We start from the raw sequence: 20,327 nt of genomic DNA, 5'->3' as shown, positions 1-20,327 counted from the left end.
AGCTCAGTTTATAGAACAAATATAACTAGTAAAGTAATTTTTACTCTTAACATAGCAATATTTTGTAGTATATTTATGATTACTTTCCAGCTACACTGCTGATAAACACAACTAGTTCTGAAGCATATAAACTTCTAAATTCTCAACACTGTCAACACATGTGATTTGGAATTTAAATTTTGTATATGACTGTGGTCAAATGGAATAGCTCCAATAACAGGAAATGCTTTTAGAATAGTTACTCAAATAAGGAGAGGGGGTGACAGAGGATTAGATGCTTGGATGGCATCACCAACTCAATGCACATGAGTCTGAGCAAACTCTGGGAGATGGTGAAGGACAGGGAAGCCTGGTGTGCTGCAGTCCACAGGGTCACAAAGAGTTGGACACGGCTTAGTGACTGGACAACAACAAAGAATCTGAGTCAAAATATAAGTTACTGCACTACTTTCTTCACTGGAAAAGTCTAGTTATTATGGAGAAAAAAGTTAGCAAGTTAAACAGTGTACTTAGTGGTAGAGGAAAATTATGAGTTGCCATTAAAGTCAATTCACTTAAATCTCACACTAGTTTCTTTTTTATGTAATGATAAAAAGCTTATAATAAAAAAAAACTATATACAGACTAAATGGCAAAATACAGGTCATTTCTTCTCCCTGACAAGAACACTCATATCTATTCAAGATCAAAACACCAGTAAGAGAATCCCAGAACACAATGGTGAGTCTGAAGTACTCCCTGCACCTCAGCCATCAAGGCAGACTGCATTAGAAGGGCAAGTGAAGTGTCTACATGTTGACCACAGTGCCCCTTCTCCAGGGCAGGGCAGCACCATACAGAGAGGTCTCCCATCAGTTTTCTCCGGTGGGAAAAGAGAACCAGGGGTTGGAGGTGGCGGGGGGGGGGGGGGGGGGCGGGGGACACTAGCTTTCCAAAGCACTGTGGATCACTTTATGGGGAACTCTACTCTGATTTCTCACAGTAGAACTCTACTCTGATTTTACCACAGAAATCATAGAGGAATCTATGGGGCTCAAATACTGTGAATCTGATTGTGACAGAGAAGTGGGGAAGGGCTTTCAACAACCAGCACAAGGATCTTGTCAGACCAAGTTCACATGTGTAGTGCCCAAGTATTAACAGTAATCCCAACTGGTGGCTTTGCTTACCTGCAGAAACAAGCTGGGGGTGGACTCTGGCCAGGGAGCTTGACAGGATGCTGATCTGCTAATTTGAGTCCTCTAAGGAGAAATTTTCTCTATCCTAGATCCCAGCTTCCCAAACTCAGGCAAGGGGCTGAGTCATACCTCCACTTATTGTGGAGAGAGTTTTCTGTCCAGAAGGGCGGGCCCACATCTGACCAGGAGGGCAAGTGACAAGTCCTACAGGTTGTGTGTGCCTGCGGTGCTTAAGCTGAGAGAAGGGCCGACAGAACCAATAGTTTGTAGAGCAAAGCCAGAGGATCTCCTTAGCCTGGGAACACAGGATGTGCGATGGCTTGATTAAGACAACAAAAAGCTTTACCAGTTTTAGAGCTGCTTCTTTCACTGAACCCGGACAGGGAATTTAATTTGTAGCCTTGTTCATTACTTAATACAGCTTTCAGTTGTCTGATCAGAGAATCTAACCAGAGCACACCCAGAGTTGAATAGCCCACTCAACAGGCCTACATATCATGGCACTTGAACACAGAGCACAACCCGTGACTTCTCCTGTCTGCAGAGCAAAATCGGTGGCAACATCCGACCAGGCTAGAATCAGGCCCACAAACTGTACATCTCTACAGGCCCTGAGCCCTGGCCTGTTGCCAGTGAAGGGAAGCTATTAAGTTATAGTCCCATCAGCTACTGACTATAGTACCCAGTCCTGACCATGTAGTAAGCCTGACTAGAGAACTCAAGCAACCACAGAAATTGTCCTAAAACCTCACATGGGTAGGGAACCAGGCCAGCAGTCTTATCCAGATGTTCTCAGCCAGTGGCATACCCCTCATCCCCATCCTGAGAGCTCAAATAGTTGCCTCACTCAAAAATAGATCATCTGCCCAAAGACATCACCAGCGGACACACCCAGAAACCCAAACTAAGCCAACTGGTGGAGAACTATCTCTGCAAAGCAAAGCTACAAAGTCTGGAAGAGGAGCCCCATTACTCAAATGTACAGAGACCAGCATAACAAACCAAAGATCATGAAAAACCAGGTAAATATGATACCGCCACAGGAAATGAAGAAAGCTCTAATAATTGACCCTAAAGAAAAGATCTATGAACTGTCAAATGAAGAATATCCTCTGGACAGGGAGATAAAGCATAGAGCACAAAAGAGGAATTGCATAAAATAAGGCTGGACAAGTAAGAAGAGCCTAGATCATGAACAGTATCACATGATGTTCTTTGAAGTTCGTCCTCTGTGCAGGTGACACAAGTCACAGAAAGACCCCTCTACTTGCAGTGTGAAGAATAGATGGGCAGGGGCTAATTATGTGATTGGTGAGGTTACAGTACCTTTGTCTCAGGGAAGGGATGATGGGAAAGGGTGGCTATACTATGGGATAGAGAAAAGGCGAAGAGAAAAAGGTCTGATACACACTGCCCACCATAGGCTATCAGTCATAGATCACCTCATTTAATACTCACAGCAACCCTATCTCATAGGTAAAGAAACTTACATTTTAAAAGTAAAGTAATTGAGACCTTCAAGTTTAACTCAAGGTCACACACTTAGTAAGTAGTAGGGCCAGCACTTTCAAACAGGTTTGTTTGACCAAAAAGCCAAAAAGTCTGGGGAACATGTTTACAGTTCAGGGTGAGAGAAAATAATTAGAAGAAATAACACAGAAAGATGTAGAATTGTCTACGTATAAAGCGAACTTTCGAGGAGAAGATGGGGGGAATATGTACTTAGATAAAGAAAAATTGGAAGGATTTAAAGAAGATAATAAAAGTTGTTACCTGTAGAATAAAATGTAGGAACAGAGAAAGAAAGGTAAAAACAGGAGTAGGAATGAGACTCTTTACCATAAACTTTTCACATTGCTTTGATTTTTTAATCTATTTGAAAATACTTCCTTTTCAAAAAGTAGCATAAAACACTTCATAAAGACAGAACAATTCAGTACAATAGTAAAAATAACAATCCAGAATATAGAAGATTATATAAGGACTTGGAAATTCGCTTTGACTTTTTGGTAAAAGCTAACAATCTTAATTTTGCTAACTTAATATGCCTGTTTACTTAATATGCCAGCAGTGGCCACAGTACTGGAAAAGGTCAGTTTTCATTCCAATTCCAAAAAAGGCAATGCCAAAGAATGCTCAGACTACTGCACAATTGCACTCATCTCACACACTAGTAAAGTAATGCTCAAAATTCTCCAAGCCAGGCTTCAGCAATACATGATCCATGAACTTCCAGATGTTCAAGCTGGTTTTAGAAAAGGCAGAGGAACCAGAGATCAAATTGCCAACATCCACTGGATGGATCATTGAAAAAGCAAGAGAGTTCCAGAAAAATATCTATTTCTGCTTTATTGACTATGCAAAGCCTTTGACTGTGTGCATCACAATAAACTGTGGAAAATTCTGAAAGAATGGGAATACCAGACCACCTGACCTGCCTCTTGAGAAATCTGTATGCAGGTCAAGAAGCCACAGTTAGAACTGGACATGGAAACAGATTGGTTCCAAATAGGAAAAGGAGTATGTCAAGGCTGTATATTGTCACTGTACTTATTTAACTTATATATGCAGAGTACATCAGGAGAAATGTTGGGCTGGATGAAGCACAGCTGGAATCAAGATTGTCAGGAGAAATATCAATAACCTCAGATATACAGTTGACACCACCCTATGGCAGAAAGTGAATAAGAACTAAACAGTCTCTTGATGAAAGTGAAAGAGGAGAGTGAAAAAGTTGGCTTAAAGCTCAACATTCAGAAAACTAAATTCATGGCATCTGGTCCCATCACTTCACGGCAAATAGATGGGGAAATAGTGGAAACAGTGTCAGACTTTATTTTCTTGGGCTCCAAAATCACTGCAGATGGTGATTGCAGCCATGAAATTAAAAGATACTTACTCCTTGGAAGGAAAGTTATGACCAGCCTAGACAGCATGTTAAAAGGCAGAGACATTAATTTGTCAACAAAGGTCCATCTAGTCAAGGCTATGGTTTTTTCAGTGGTCATATATGGATATGAGAGTTGGACTATAAAGAAAGCTGAGTCCCAAAGAATTGATGCTTTTGAACTGTGGTGTTGGAGAAGACCCTTGAGAGTCCCTTGGACAGCAAGGAGATCCAACCAGTCCATCCTAAATGAGATCAGTCCTGGGTGTTCATTGGAAGGACTGATGCTGAAGCTGAAACTCTAATAGTTTGGCCACCTGATGTGAAGAGCTGACTCATTTGAAAAGACCCTGATGCTGGGAAAGATTGAAGGCAGGAGGAGAAGGGGACGACAGAGGATGAGATGGTTGGATGGCATCACCAACTCAATGGACATGGGTTTGGGTGAACTCTGGGAGTTGGTGATGGACAGGGAGGCCTGGCATGCTGTGGTCCATGGGGTCACAAAGAGTCAGACACGACTGGGCAACTGAACTGAATATGCCTGATTTGTATAGTTATTATACATTTTATTTAATATTATTTAGAACAAAAAGAAAACATCTTTAAAGACTCTGCATGGGTTAAAAAGACTACTAAGTCCATAACTGTACAAAAAGTAGAATCGATAATCCCTATTAACATTTTGTTAAACCACTAGTCTCCATGAAACATAAAATCAATGTACTTATCTAGCCATGGAAAGAAATCACATTCAAATGAATGGGAAGGTGGGGAAAGCTTTTTTTTGCAGTTTTACCAGAAGCAATACCTGGCCATTAATAAGACACAATGCTAAGAATTCTAAACCTTGTTTTTCAAAAAGAAGCAATAGAGGGGAAGGAGGTAGCGTTAACGGACTACTATTTCTATTTGATTTACAAAATCGCTCATTAGGATAAAAAATTTTTTCATACAAATCTTCCACAATTTCTCAACTCCCCAATTCTTGCCTTGTCAAAGCAAACAACAGAACTACTTGGCCCCAAGAGTGGGAAAAAAGTCTTTATGGTAATATGAATGGCTCTTAGCCACAGTTATTACAATTTCAACCCTTTTATGCTAAATGGCACTTTCAGGGAAAATAATTATACCCCCATAAGAGTATAAGGTGAAAGAACTGTTGCTCAGTCAATTCCTATTTAGAAAAAGGTCTTAAAAGGAAATTTTAGTTTAAAACTTAAAGGTCATAGATCATTTCTCTTAAGATAAGGTGTCTCAATCACGTATTCCTTTTTCCTGTGACTACTTTTGTAGACATAATATCTTCAAACGTTGTATTATACAAACAAGAACATCAAAAATGTCATTATTGATTAGATACTCTGCCCAGTGAAAAAAATTATTTTATTGGAGATGACTGTCAGAGCTATTTTTATTGCTCTCCTAAAGGCTCAATCTGTAATCATGCACTATACTTCTCTACTCTGAGAACAAAATGAATTAGATGACTGTCTCTCTATTTCAGACTGCATATTATACCATTCTAGGAGCTCAGACTGTGGGTCTGAAAGGAACTGACGACGTTCTGCATGGGGTGCATTTTCCTGACAATCTTAGACTCTCAGGGATAGAGAAATCACTAAGGAGAGAAGGCTTGCAAAGCTTCTGTAACTGTGCTCCTATTATTTTAAATCTCTTCTGGAAAATTCCCCCCAAATCCAACTTCTGGAGGCAACAATAAAGTCTGTAAAACTTCATGGAAAAGGAATTTCCACATGTCTATTTGCATTAAAAGACACAAATAGCACTTCTCTCTTCTATTCTTGACACAGTAAAAGTATATATTCAACTGGAATTGTTTGGTTGTCTATAGCATGAACTGAGGGGTCTATAATGTTAACTCAGTGTCTAAATACTTTCATCAACTCATCTGAAAATGCGACATGAAATATTTGTTCTTTCTTGGTTAAAATTTTGCCTCTCTAAAAATTGTCAAAATGCAAATAGGACTGAAAGATTAATAAATTAAAATATCCTTTAAATATTAAGATTTTGGGGAGAATCAGCACATTAGTTTATTTTTCAACATGTAACAGAAAATAGCTGATAGTAATAACATTTCTGATAAAGGGAGAAAGCACAGAATAAGCCTAAGTGTTGGACACCATATAATGAAGACAAGTGTAGGTATTACCCACCAGAAAGGGACTCTAGAAAAATAGCAAGGAGAGTTAAGAATTCGAAATGTGAAAAGAGAAAATGGAAAAGTACAAAAAAGTGGGCTTGCCATGCTTTTCTATTTATTTGCATACAAGTGGCCCTACTATCAACTTTCCATTATCTACATGTGAATGATCCACTTTAAATATCTTTGACATATCTTTTGCTCCACTGTGATTAATTTCTAGCCATCAAAAATATCTTTTAGCTAGTCCCCTATGGAATTCACATTAGTTTCACTTAAAAATTTTAAATGAAGAGGCGAAATAAACCTATCTTAATTTAAATACAAAGATTTAACTGATAACATTTATGTGGTCATAATTGTGATAGTGGATTTGCTAAGCTTCTACTTCTCATGTAAGTATAATGCTGTCTCTAAGAATCAGCTGATACTCCTTCCCCAAAGTAAAATGAGGCTTGCTTCTATTTCTGAGTAGAACCTATCACATTCTCAGAATTCAATGGCTGAGAGTCTTCTGTCCCTAAGCCACCAAATAAGGAAGCTGCACTATTTATTTCAGATCTCTTGTACACAATGGTGAAGTAACACACATAATCTCTGGTCAAATCACTATTGTCCATTAAACAAGCTGTGCATAAGATAACTTGACCTAATAGCCTTCCTCTTTCAGAAACACCAATAGCAAGAACTGTATATATTATCTCCATTACTCCTAGAACTCTACCCAGATGTATCTTTACTTTTCAAAAGGGCCTATATTCTATAAAGCCAAACACCAAAATACTAATAATGGCAATTGTTACATGAAATTATAAGCAATTTTTCTTCTTTGTGACTGTGTAGAGTTTCTGATTTTTTTTTACAATGAGAGTATATGATTATAATAAGGAAAAAATACTATATATACGGTTAATTTCAATCTTTGACAATGAAATTTCTCAAACAAAACTATTCTATTTCTGTAAATGCAAATTCAGTTCAGTTCAGTTCAGTCACTCAGTCGTGTCCGACTCTTTGTGACCCCATGAATTGCAGCACGCCAGGCCTCCCTGTCCATCACCAACTCCTGGAGTTCACCCAAATTCATGTCCATCAAGCCAATGATGCCATCCAGCCATCTCATCCTCTGTCATCCCCTTCTCCTCCTTCCCCCAATCCCTCCCAACATCAAAGTCTTTTCCAATGAATCAACTCTGCATGAGGTGGCCAAAGTATTGGAGTTTCAGCTTTAGCATCAGTCCTTTCAAAGAACACCCAGGACGATTAATACTTCTTTCCTAGTCTTAGGCATTTTCTTCCATATGTTCTATTTGCTTATATAAATGTATCATATTTTACATGCTTTCTGAGTATACATTCTGAATCTTATTACATAATTATATTCTCCCACAGTGGCTCATAGTCCCTCATATTTGTAAAGTAATTAGTAGCTGTTTGAGGAATGAATGACACTTCCAAGAATGCAAAGATTAGATTTCATGTAGTCATCTGATGCTGGGAGGGATTGGGGGCAGGAGGAGAAGGGGACGACAGAGGATGAGATGGCTAGATGGCATCACTGACTCGATGGACATGAGTCTGAGTGAACTCTGGGAGTTGGTGATGGACAGGGAAGCCTGGGGTGCTGCGATTCATGGGGTTGCAAAGAGTCAGACACGACTGAGCGACTGAACTGAACTGAACTGAGTCATCTGATACACACCAGAACTGTTAAAATGTTCAAATACTTCCATACTGATGGGTAATCCTAGAATGGTAATGTAATAAGCAAAAAAAAAGTTAACAAAATTTATAAATTATAAGTTCACTTCATTAATTCAAGCCTATTGTTAGGGTACGTCATAAAAATAAATCTTAACTGAGCCTCCTATACTAGTGACAGATAAGAAATATCTGCAACACCCATCGGCTTGGCCCATATTGCAGTATGCTGCAAGAGTATACTGCATATTCTTTGAGACATCTTAAAAGCATCACCAGTTCACAATATTCCCAAATTACATAGTCACTTCTATTTCTAAAATGTTTAGGGTTCTGTTTTTGTTTTTTTTTTTTTTTGTTAGTTTTGTTGTCAGTGCATTACAGTTCTTATGTAAGGAATAAATGCAATTTTTTGGCATTTATAAGACTATAATAATATTATAAAAATAAGTACTCAGAATTAAAAAAACTACAAAGTTATGATACTTTCTTAATGTTCTTTTGAATATTATAAATGTGAATTTTATGAATCTAGAGGAAAACAAAGCAGAAATCGTCTTAATGAAGAAACAAGACTGGGAACATCTAATACTATACAAAGTGATAACAGCCTAGAATGTAGAATGTCTTTTGACGCTAAGCACAGACACTGCAAAGAGAAATAAATTTTAATTCTGAAATGAAAAAATGACTTATTTGAACAAAAAATGCAATTGACTCATTTTCTTAACAAAATGGTAAAAAAAATGATGGTCAAATGTGTTATTGTTTATTTTTATCAGAATTCATTTTTATCAGAATAGCAATGATGTTAAGCCCACAGTCCCCAAATCAAATCCCTAAGGAAAATATGAAACAGGCGTTCATAGACTGGTAGTCTCTGTTCTACCTATTTTGAATAATTACTATGTGCCAAGTACAGTTCCTAACGTATAATTCCTCATCTGAATCTCAAAACTATCTTACACACACAGACTGGAAAAAAAATACAGCACATATATTAAAGGGATAGTATCCAAAATATATAAAGAACAATTGTAAAGTCTAACAACTTGATTTTTTAAATGAACAAAAGCCATGAACAAAATTCACAGAAGATAAACAAAGAATAAGCACATGACATGGTTCACATCATTGGTCAGCTATCAGGCCAATGCCAATTAAAAAGAAAATATAAAAGAATATTATAAATATGACTGTTTCCTGGTTGCCTAATGGTTAGGATTCTGGACTTTCACTGCCACAGCCTGAGTTCAATCCCTGATCAGGGAACTGAGATTCTGCAAGCTGCATAGCACATCCAAAAAAAAAAAAAAAAATCTAAAGAATATTACAAATAATTTTCACATACTAGAACATTTAAAATAACTATAAGTAAAAAATTACAAATCGAACTGCCTTATGACCCAGCAATCCCACTGCTGGGTATACACACCGAGGAAACCAGAATTGAAAGAGACACATGTACCCCAATGTTCATTGCAGCACTGTTTATAATAGCCAGGACATGGAAACAACCTAGATGTCCATCAGCAGATGAATGGATAAGAAAGCTGTGGTACATATACACAATGGAGTATTACTCAGCCATTAAAAAGAATACATTTGAATCAGTTCTAATGAGATGGATGAAACTGGAGCCGATTATACAGAGTGAAGTAAGCCAGAAAGAAAAACACCAATATAGTATACTAACACATATATATGGAATTTAGAAAGATGGTAATGATAACCCTGAATGCGAGACAGCAAAAGAGACACAGATGTGTATAACGGACTTTTGAACTCTGAAGGAGAGGGAGAGGGTGGGATGATTTGGGAGAATGGCACTGAAACATGTATACTATCATGTAAGAAACGAATTGCCAGTCTATGTTCAATACAGCATACAGGATGCATGGGGATGATCCAGAGAGATGATATGGGGTGGGAGGTGGGAGGGGGGGTTCAGGATTGGGAACTCATGTACACCCGTGGCGGATTCATGTTAATGTATGGCAAAACCAATACAGCATTGTAAAGTAAAATAAAGTAAAAATAAAAATTTTTTTAAAAGATATTTTATCAGTGTCAATAAAGGAAATGAAAAATATTAAGAAAAATCTATCATAACACTATCATGACATACGACAACATTACATTTATGACACTATATATTGTAGATAAAAATTATTAAGCATTTTTAGACATGAAATACTTACATAGAACTTAAAAAAAAATTACTATGGGTGTATCACTACAATCCAGATATAGGTTTTCATTTGCTTAAAAAAAATACATCTATTGCAAATATTTTTAAACTGTAGTCTAGGAACTTCTGGAATCTCTGAGATGATTACAGAGGGTCTGCAAGGTTAAAATTCAGTTCAGTTCAGTCACTCAGTCGTGTCCAACTCTTTGCGACCCCATGATTGCAGCACGCCAGGCCTCCCTTTTCATCACCGTCTCCCAGAGTTCACTCAGACTCACCACGTTGAAGGTTCAGGAATGGCGGCGGTAAGGAGATACCCCTTGTCCAAGGTAAGGAGCAGCGGCTGTGCTTTGCTGGAGCAGCCGTGAAGAGATACCCCACGACCAAGGTAAGAGAAACCCAAGTAAGATGGTAGGTGTTGCAAGAGGGCATCAGAGGGCAGACACACTGAAACCATACCCACAGAAAACTAGTCAATCTAATCACACTAGGACCACCGCCTTGTCTAACTCAATGAAACCAAGCCATGCCTGCGGGGCAACTCAAGACAGGTGGGTCATGGTGGAGAGATCTGACAGAATGTGGTCCACTGGAGAAGGGAATGGCAAGCCACTTCAGTATTCTTGCCTTGAGAACCCCATGAACAGTAGGAAAAGGTAAAATGATAGGATACCAAAAAAGGAACTCCCCAGGTCATTAGGTGCCCAATATGCTATTGGAGATCAGTGGAGAAATAACTCCAGAAAGAATGAAGGGATGGAGCCAAAGCAAAAACAATACCCAGTTGTGGATGTGACTGGTGATAGAAGCAAGATCCGATGCTGTAAAGAGCAATATTGCATAGGAACCTGGAATGTCAGGTCCATGAATCAAGGCAAATTGGAAGTGGTCAAACAAGAGATGGCAAGGGTGAACATTGACATTCTAGGAATCAGCGAACTAAAATGGACTGGAATGGGTGAATTTAACTCAGATGACCATTATATCTACTACTGTGGGCAGGAATCCCTCAGAAGAAATGGAGTAGCCATCATGGTCAACAAAAGAGTCCGAAATACATTACTTGGATGCAATCTCAAAAATGACAGAATGATCTCTGTTCGTCTCCAAGGCAAACCATTCAATACCACAGTTATCCAAGTCTATGCCCCAACCAGTAATGCTGAAGAAACTGAAGTTGAACGGTTTTATGAAGACCTACAAGACCTTTTAGAACTAACACCCAAAAAAGATGTCCTTTTCATTATAGGGGACTGGAATGCAAAAGTAGGAAGTCAAGAAACACCTGGAGTAACAGGCAAATTTGACCTTGGAATGCGGAATGAAGCAGGGCAAAGACTAATAGAGTTTTGCCAAGAAAATGCACTGGTCATAGCAAACACCCTCTTCCAACAACACAAGAGAAGACTTTACACATGGACATCACCAGATGGTCAACACCGAAATCAGATTGATTATATTCTTTGCAGCCAAAGGTGGAGAAGCTCTATACAGTCAACAAAAACAAGACCAGGAGCTGACTGTGGCTCAGATCATGAACTCCTTATTACCAAATTCATATCCAAATTGAAGAAAGTAGGGAAAACCACTAGACCATTCAGGTATAACCCAAATCAAATCCCTTATGATTATACAGTGGAAGGTTAAAATTATTTCCATAATAATGCCCAGATATCATTTGCCTTTTGTAACTACCATTCTCTAATTTTCATAAAACAATGATACCTCCCAGCCTTGTATATTTAAATAGACATGTATATATGTCTTATAGAAGCGTATCTTTGACAAATATAAAAGGATATATACTAGGTTGCTAACAACATATATCATGTTCCTACCTGGTGAGGAAGTGAAGAGGTATAAGGAAGAGGTAGAGAGAAAAGCAGCAGAAACAAAAAATAGCTTAAAAATGGTTATATGATTACATTCAGGTAAAATGATGGGAAAAAATATAAAAGCTTTTAAGAAGAAAAAAAAACAGAGCCCAAACCAATTTTCAAAAATCATTTCACCTATAGGTTGTCAAATTTTTGAGTCATGGTAACCTTGTATGTGTTAGTTGCTCAGTCATGTCCATCTCTTTTTGATCCCATGGACTGTAGCCCACCAGGCTCCTTTGTCCATGGAATTCTCCAGGCAAGAATACTGGAGTAGGTTGCCATTCTCTTCTCCAGAGGATCTTTCTGACAAAGGGATCAAGCCCAGGTCTCCTGCATGGCGAGCAGAGTCTTTACCCACTGAGCCACCAACCTTAGTGCCTGACTAATTTTTTCATGACATTCTTAGGCCAGGAGAAAATATAAGAGTTCTGTTACATCCAAACAGCTATTTATGTCTCAACCACTTAATAGCCATTTGGAACGATAATTCACATAAAATGAAATTTTTAATTTTATTCTTACGGACAGTTACTTACAAATGAGATGTGTGTGCCTACAGGTCACTACCCAACTCCTCAGAGGTTGAAAACTCACTCTCACTTCCTATTGGTTATCACTGGTACTTGTTTTATATCAATCACAGTAATCACCAAAACCCAACTTCACAAAGATATGACCTAATCAAAAGGAATATAGCCGAATTTGAGGTTGAAAATGAACTATCCTAGAACTAATAATTTGATGTTTAGTATCACTGTGTTCCCCTTGAATATTTAAAATAATCTGCAGTACCCCTATGAGTGCTCCTCGTAGGAGCACTATGCTCCAAGGTGTCTCAGTGCTTTTGGAAACAATATATTAAAATCATAGAGTGCCTTTCATTGTTACCTTGGTTAGTTCTGCATTAGACAGCCGTTTGTGATTAGAAAATTCCATTATTATCAGCTAAGATCTTAAAATAAATTAGCGAATCCTCCAGTATAGCAAAATAGGGTGATTTTTTGGCATCTTTCTGATAATTCATGGATTTGGACAGTTCATACTGCTGCTCTGACATACATGGTTTTTTTTCCTTCCCGTCTTATGAGTTCCCTTTCCCAACTCTTGTTCCTTGAAAAATTTAAAGATGAGTCCACATAAAAGCAAAATAATGACCTATGAGAGTTCAGGCACCTGCTGTTTTCAGTACAGGTTCATGATCATTTAGAACTACCTCACCAGAAAACACCTAGGGAAGTTAAGGTTATATACAATAATATAACCAAGTTCTTAATTGTTTCATCATTTGGTTCATAAATGCCAGTTTCCTAATCTCAGCAAATAAATCTAAGCAGTATGCAAATAGTACTGACAAGTGGAGAAACTACACGTAGACAGAATATTACTCTTGGCATAGCACAAAAATATCATCAGCTTCAGGCAAAAAATTAAGAAGCAGAAATTACTGTTCTATATGTCCTTCCACTTAAAAAATAAATACTCTAGAACTTTGGGGAAAGATTTTGAAAGAACTACAGTTGACCCTTGAACAATGAGTTTGCTAGGGGAACTAACCCTCATTCCCATGAAGTTGAAAATCCACATATAAGTGTAGAGTCTGCCTTCTGTATTCACAGTTTCACATCCATGGAGTCAAACAATGGCAGACTGGATCATAGTACTGATAATGACATAAAGGAAGCCTATAAAACTCAGACTGGAGGTAAAAGAGCAGTTGGAGGTGAGGACACTATCATCTAGGGATTGGGGTCAAGAATCTGCAGCTCTCTTTCTCCTCTTAGAATTTAAAAAGCCGTTTCCAGTTGCCAAAATACATCACACATTTCCTGCCTAATTAAATTCTCAGGCCCGTCCTATGAAACTGAGAAACTGATCTGAGAACAAGGAACATATTGTGCCACTTTGGTGAACACTGGTCACTCACAGATGATGTGTGAGGGAATGTTCTCACATTATGGCTTTAAAAATCTAGAAACTTGAAATAAAATTGGAAGGAACCTAAGAGACAGGGTTTAAACTCTAGCCTTCAAACACATATAGGTTCCTCTGTTCCTGAAGACTTCCTGGAAGTCTTCCTGGGAAGCACCACCTTCCCACATACACCCACATTTCATCACTCGTTCCAGTACTTCCTACACTATTATAGACTGGAACCACGATCTCTCTTAACTTAAACTCATTTTCTGTGACACTATCATCCATAAAAGGTAAATGTCTAGTTGTAAAGTTTCTAGCTGGAGTACAATGACAACAAAGGACCACTTAAAATAGCAACTAGCACAGCTACCCACAAGGCCTGCAGCCAGCTACTTTAGGATCCTGACTTGCCCAAGTGTGGACCAGAACTAGCCCTGGATCCCTAGGCCCCACTGTCAGCTGACCTGTAACCCAGCCTTAACCACCTTCTGGCCAGCAGCCACCATATGAGGCAGCATCTGGCAGTCAACTGCCTATCAGTGTACACACAATTATCAGCCCCACAACAAAACGGCCCAAGCAGCCAGCATGGGGGCACTCCTAGGGCATATAACTCTGCTGACCAGAGGGGAATGTGGTACTAAGCTCCGCAGGAATCTACATAAGGCCACTTCAAGAATGGGATGCATAATCAATCTAACCAACCTAACTGGCAAGACTATCAGATTTGAAGGGAAGATAGAGAGTTTTATAGACAAACAAAAGCAAAAAGAGCTCAGTACCACTAATCAACTTTAGAAGAAATGTTAAAAGGACTTCCATAAAGGGGAAAAATGACCACAATTACAAATTTGAAAATTATGAAAGGAAAAATCCAACTGATAAATATATAGTAAAGATAGTAAATCAACCACTTATAAAGCTAATAGGAGAGATAAAGAACAAAAGTAATATAATCATCTATAAATCTACATCCACAATAAGTAGTTAATTGTGGATCCCAAAATCCCTTGCATAAGGGATATGCAAAAGAAAAAGATGCAAATTATGTCAAAAACATTAAGTACAGTAGGAAAGTAAAAATTAAAAGTTGTGAGAATGTGTTTGAACTTAGGAAATTAACAACTTAAAATAATAATATATACTTATAAATGCTATTGGACTTCCCTGGTGGCTCAGATTAAAGCATCTGTCTACAATGCAGGAGATCTGGGTTCGATCCCTGGGTCGGGAAGATCCCCTGGAGAAGGAAATGGCAATCCACTCCAGTACTATTGCCTGGAAAATCCCATTGACAGAGGAGCTTGGTAGGCTATAGTCCATGGGGTCACAAAGAGTCGGACACGACTGAGCGACTTCACTTTCACTTTCTATAAATGCTATTGTATAAGAACCTCATGGTGACCACAAACAAAAATCTATAATGAATGCACACACAGAAAAAATAAAAGAATTCCAATATAACATAATTCAGTTATCAAACGTAAAGGGGACAAAGCAAAAGAACAAAACAAAGAAAAAACTATTTTAAAAACCCTGCAAACAATAAAAATGGCAATAAGTACATACCTATCAATAATCACTTTAAACATAAATGGCCTAAATGCTCCAAGCAAAAAGCATGGAGTGCTGGAATAGACCAAAAACAACAAGAAGACCCATCTATGTGCTCCCTACAAGAGAATCACTTCAGCCCTAAAGACACACACAGGCTTAAAGTGAGGGAATGGGAAAAGGTATTCCATGAAAACGGAAACAAAAACAAAGCTGGGGTAGCAATACTTACAAAAGGCAAAACACTTTAAAACAAGAGTATAACAAGAGTCAAGGAAGGAGTGATCAAGGGATAAATCCAACAAGAAGATATAACAATTATACTCAGAAAACTATTATATGATACTGATGGAAAAAATGGAAGGCCCCACTAGCAGGGGGAAAGATATACTGTGTTCATGGATTAAAAGAATTAGTCTTATTAGAATGACCATACAACCCAGGGCAATCTAAGCATTCAGTGCATTCCCTATCAAAATACCAATGACATTTCTCACAGAACTAGAAAAAATAATTCTTAAAAATTTTTATGGAACCACAAAAAGGCCATGGGTAGCCCAAAACAATATTGAGAAAGAATAACAAAGCTAGGGGTACCATGGTCCCTGATTTCAAACTATACTACAAAGCTACAGTTTTCTGAAGACTATGGTACTGATAGACACACAGATTAATGGAACAGAACAAAAACAGCCCAGAACAAAAACAGACACACAGATTAGTGGAACAGAACAGAAAGCCCAGAAATGAACCCACACTTTGAGGGCAATTAACCTACAACAAAGGCGGCAAGAAATATAATGGAGAAAAGGCAGCCTCTTCAATAAATTATGTTGAGAAAACTAGTAAACTACACGTGAAAGAATCAAACTGGGCTTCTCTCTCATACTATATATAAAAATAAATTCAAAATGGTAAAGCCCAAAATGTAAGACCTGAAACCATAAAACTTTTGAAAAACTACATAGGCAGTATGCTCTTTGACATCAGTCTTAGCAATATTTTTTTGGATCTATCTTCTAGACAAAGAAAATAAAAGCAAAAATAAACAGTGGGGCTACATCAAACTAAAAAGCTTCTGCATAGAAAAGGAAATAATCAATAAAATGAAAAGCTAGCTAACTGAATGGGAGAAGTTACTTGCAATCAATATATCTCATAAGGTGTCAATACCCAGAATATACAAAGAACTCATACAACTTAACATCAAAAAAAAAAAAAACCAAACTTGATTTTGTTAAAAGGCAAAGGTCCTGAATAGAAATCTTTCCAAAGAAGACATACAGATGACCAACAGAAACCTGAGAAAATGCTCAACATCACTAACCAACAGGGAAATTCAAATTAAAATCACACGGATATGTCACTTCACACCTCTCAGAATGGCTATTGTAAAACAACAACAACAAATAACACATGTTAGCAAGGGTGTGAAGAAAGCGGAACTCTCACGCTTTGTTGGTAGGAATGGAAATTGGTACAGCTACTATGGAAACAGTACAGAAGTTTCTCAATAATTAAAAACAAAATTCCCCACAAAATCAGCAATTCCACTTCTGGTTACTTTTTCAAGGAAAACAAAAAAACTAATTCAAAAGGATACATGCACTCTGTTCACTGCAGTGTTACGTCGAACAGCCAAGATATTGAAGCAACCTCACTGTCTATCAACAGAAAAATAGATAAAGAAGATGTGGTGTATACACACACATGCACACACACACACAGGAATATTACACACCCTATAAAAGAGAATGAAACCATGCCATTTGTGACAATATGGATGAGTCCAAAGGTATTATATTCAATTGAAATATGTCAGATGTATGATTTCTCTTATATTTAGAATCTAAAGAACAAAATAAATAAACAAATATAACAAAACAGAAATAAACCCACAAGTGTAGAAAACAAACTGGTAGCATATGGGAAGATGGAGGAAAGGTGGGGCAATAAGAAAAATAGATGAGGGAAATTAAGAGATTCAAACTTCCAGTTATAAAATAAGTAAGTCATGGGGAAATAACATATAGCATAGGAAACACAATCAATAATATTGGAATAACTTTTTGTGGTGATGGACAGTAACTGGACATATTGTAGGGATCATTTTGTAATATATAAAAATATCAAGCTACTATGCTGAACACCTGAAATTAATATAATATTGTAAACCAATTATACTTCAATTAAAATCAAATAAAAGTAAAGATAAGCAGAGGAGACATATAAATGAATAAATCATGTGGCAACAGATTAGAAATGGAAACACCAGTATGAATTCATGTATATGTATACTAATTCATGTGTGTCTATATATATACACACAAATATATCAACAACACAAAGATGTTGTGTGTCTATATATATATATATATATATATATATATATATATATATATACATCAGTTCAGTTCAGTTGCTCAGTCGTGTCCGATTCTTTGCAACCCCATGAACTGCAGCATGCCAGGCCTCTCTGTCCATTACCAATTCCTGGAGCTTACTCAAATGCATGTCCATTGAGTCGGTGATGCCATCAAATCATTTCATCCTCTGTTGTCCCCTTCTTCTCCCACCTTCAATCTTTCCCAGCATCAGGGTCTTTTCAAATGAGTCAGTTATTTGCATCAGGTGGCCAAACTATTGGTGTTTCAGCTTCCAGTGAACATTTATGACTGATTTCCTTTAGGATGGACTGGTTGGATCTCCTTGCTGTCCAAAGGACTCTCAAGAGTCTTCTCCAACACCACAGTTCAAAAACATCAATTCCTTGGCACTCAGCTTTCTTTCTAGTCTAACTCTCACATTCATACATGACTACTGGAAAAACCATTGCTTTGACTAGACAGACCTTTGTTGACAAAGTAATGTCTCTGCCATTTAATATGCTGCCTAGGTTAGTCATAACTTTTCTTCTAAGGAGCAAACATCTTTTAATTTCATGGCTTCAGTCACCATCTGCAGTGATTTTGGAGCCCCAAAAAATAAAGTCTCTCACTGTTTCCACTGTTTCCCCATCTATTTGCCAAGAAGCGATGGGACCAGACGCCACGATCTTAGTTTTCAGAATGCTGAGTTTTAAATCAACTTTTTCACTCTCCTCTTTCACTTTCATCAAGAGGCTCTTTAATGCTTCTTCACTTTCTGCCATAAGGGTGGTGTCATCTGCATATCTGAGATTCATATTCATATTTATTTGCATATGAATATGTGCATATTGATATTTCTCCCAGCAATCTTGATTCCAACTTGTGCCTCATCCAGCCCAGCATTTCTGATGATGAACTTTGCATATAAGTTAAATAAGCAGGGTGACAATATATAACCTTGATGTACTCCTTTCCTAATTTGGAACCAGTCTGTTGTTCCATGCCCAGTTCTAACTATTGCTTCTCGACCTGCATACATATTTCTCAGGAGGCAGGTCAGGTGGCCTGGTATTCCCATCTCTTTAAGAATCTTCCACAGTTTGTTGTGATGCACACAGTCAAAGGCTTTGGCATAGTCAATAAAGCAGTAAATGTTTTCCTGAAACTCTCTTGTTTTTTCGATGATCCAACGAATGTTTGCAATTTGATCTCTGGTTCCTCTGCCTTTTCTAAATCCAGCTGGAACATCTGGAAGTTCACGGTTCATGTACTGTTGAAGCCTGGCTTGGAGAAGTTTGAACATTACTTTGCAAGCATGTGAGATTAGTGCAATTGTGGAGTAGTTTGAACATTCTTTGGGACTGGAATGAAAACTGACCTTTTCCAGTCCTGTGGCCACTGCTGAGTTTTCCAGATTTGTTGGCATAACGAGTGCAGCACTTTCACAGCATCATCTTTTAGGATCTGAAATAGCTCAACTGGAATTCCATCTCCTCTACTAGCTTTGTTCATAGTGATGCTTCCTAAGGCCCACTTGACTTCACATTTCAGGATGTCTAGTTCTAGGTGAGTGATCACACCATCGTGGTTATCTGGGTCATGATATTTTTTGTATAGTTCTTCTGTGTATTCTTGTCACCTCTTCTTAATATCTTCTGCTTCTGTTGTATATATATATACATGTTGTATATACATATACATATATATGTATGCTGTATATCTATATACATATATATGTATAGATATGTATATACACACATAAATATATATATACACATATATATCAACAACAAGCCTAAGATCAACAACACTCCAGAATCAAGAAGCATACCTAGTGCCCAGATAATCATTTTTAATACCATTCTCTAATATAAAATATGAATACAATATGGAATTTATTTTTACTTAAATTGGTGCATTAATTGTAATAAACATATCTTACAAACGTAAAGTGTTAATTAAGAAGGGAAGCTGGATATGGGTTTATGAAACTGTACTATTTGCACATTTTTTGGTAAAACTATACCTGTTCGAAACACTAATGTTAATTTAAAAAACAGAGCAAACATGAAAGTTAATTTAATTTAATAGCACCTTGCACAATGGCCAACATACAACAAGTGCCCAATAAGCATGTGTTAGGTAGCTAAGTGAAAAAATGCTACAAAAAATACTACACATCATTTCTTATTAGAAATGATTCTAACATCCAGTAAACTGTATTGATAAAAACATGTTTTAAAACATGTTCTGCAACTTGTTCTTGTTCTGTAACTTACTAAGTTGCATTTTGTAACTACTGGCAGATCTAGATATAATGAGACCCAGATATAAGCAAACTACATGAATCACACATCATACTGACTGGCATACTTACCATTCCACCATGGTGAATAAATTTAAATTATGTTGGTTTTGTTTTTTAAATCACAATGAAACTTAGAAATACCCAGTTCTTAGCACCCAGACAAATAAAACATGTT

The 20,327-nt window shown here is 37.5% G+C and overlaps 1 long non-coding RNA gene across 2 annotated transcripts in view; it reads right to left on the bottom strand.

Moving 5' to 3' along the window:
• LOC138424620 (uncharacterized) overlaps positions 1 to 20,327 on the bottom strand; it is a 694,361-nt gene that overhangs the window by 664,067 nt on the left and 9,967 nt on the right. The window lies entirely within an intron of this gene.

The sequence above is a fragment of the Ovis canadensis genome, chromosome 19, assembly GCF_042477335.2.
Source record: "Ovis canadensis isolate MfBH-ARS-UI-01 breed Bighorn chromosome 19, ARS-UI_OviCan_v2, whole genome shotgun sequence".
NCBI lineage: Eukaryota > Metazoa > Chordata > Mammalia > Artiodactyla > Bovidae > Ovis > Ovis canadensis.
The sequence above is the reverse complement of the archived record's forward strand: the minus strand, read 5'-3'. Positions and strand labels throughout refer to the sequence as shown.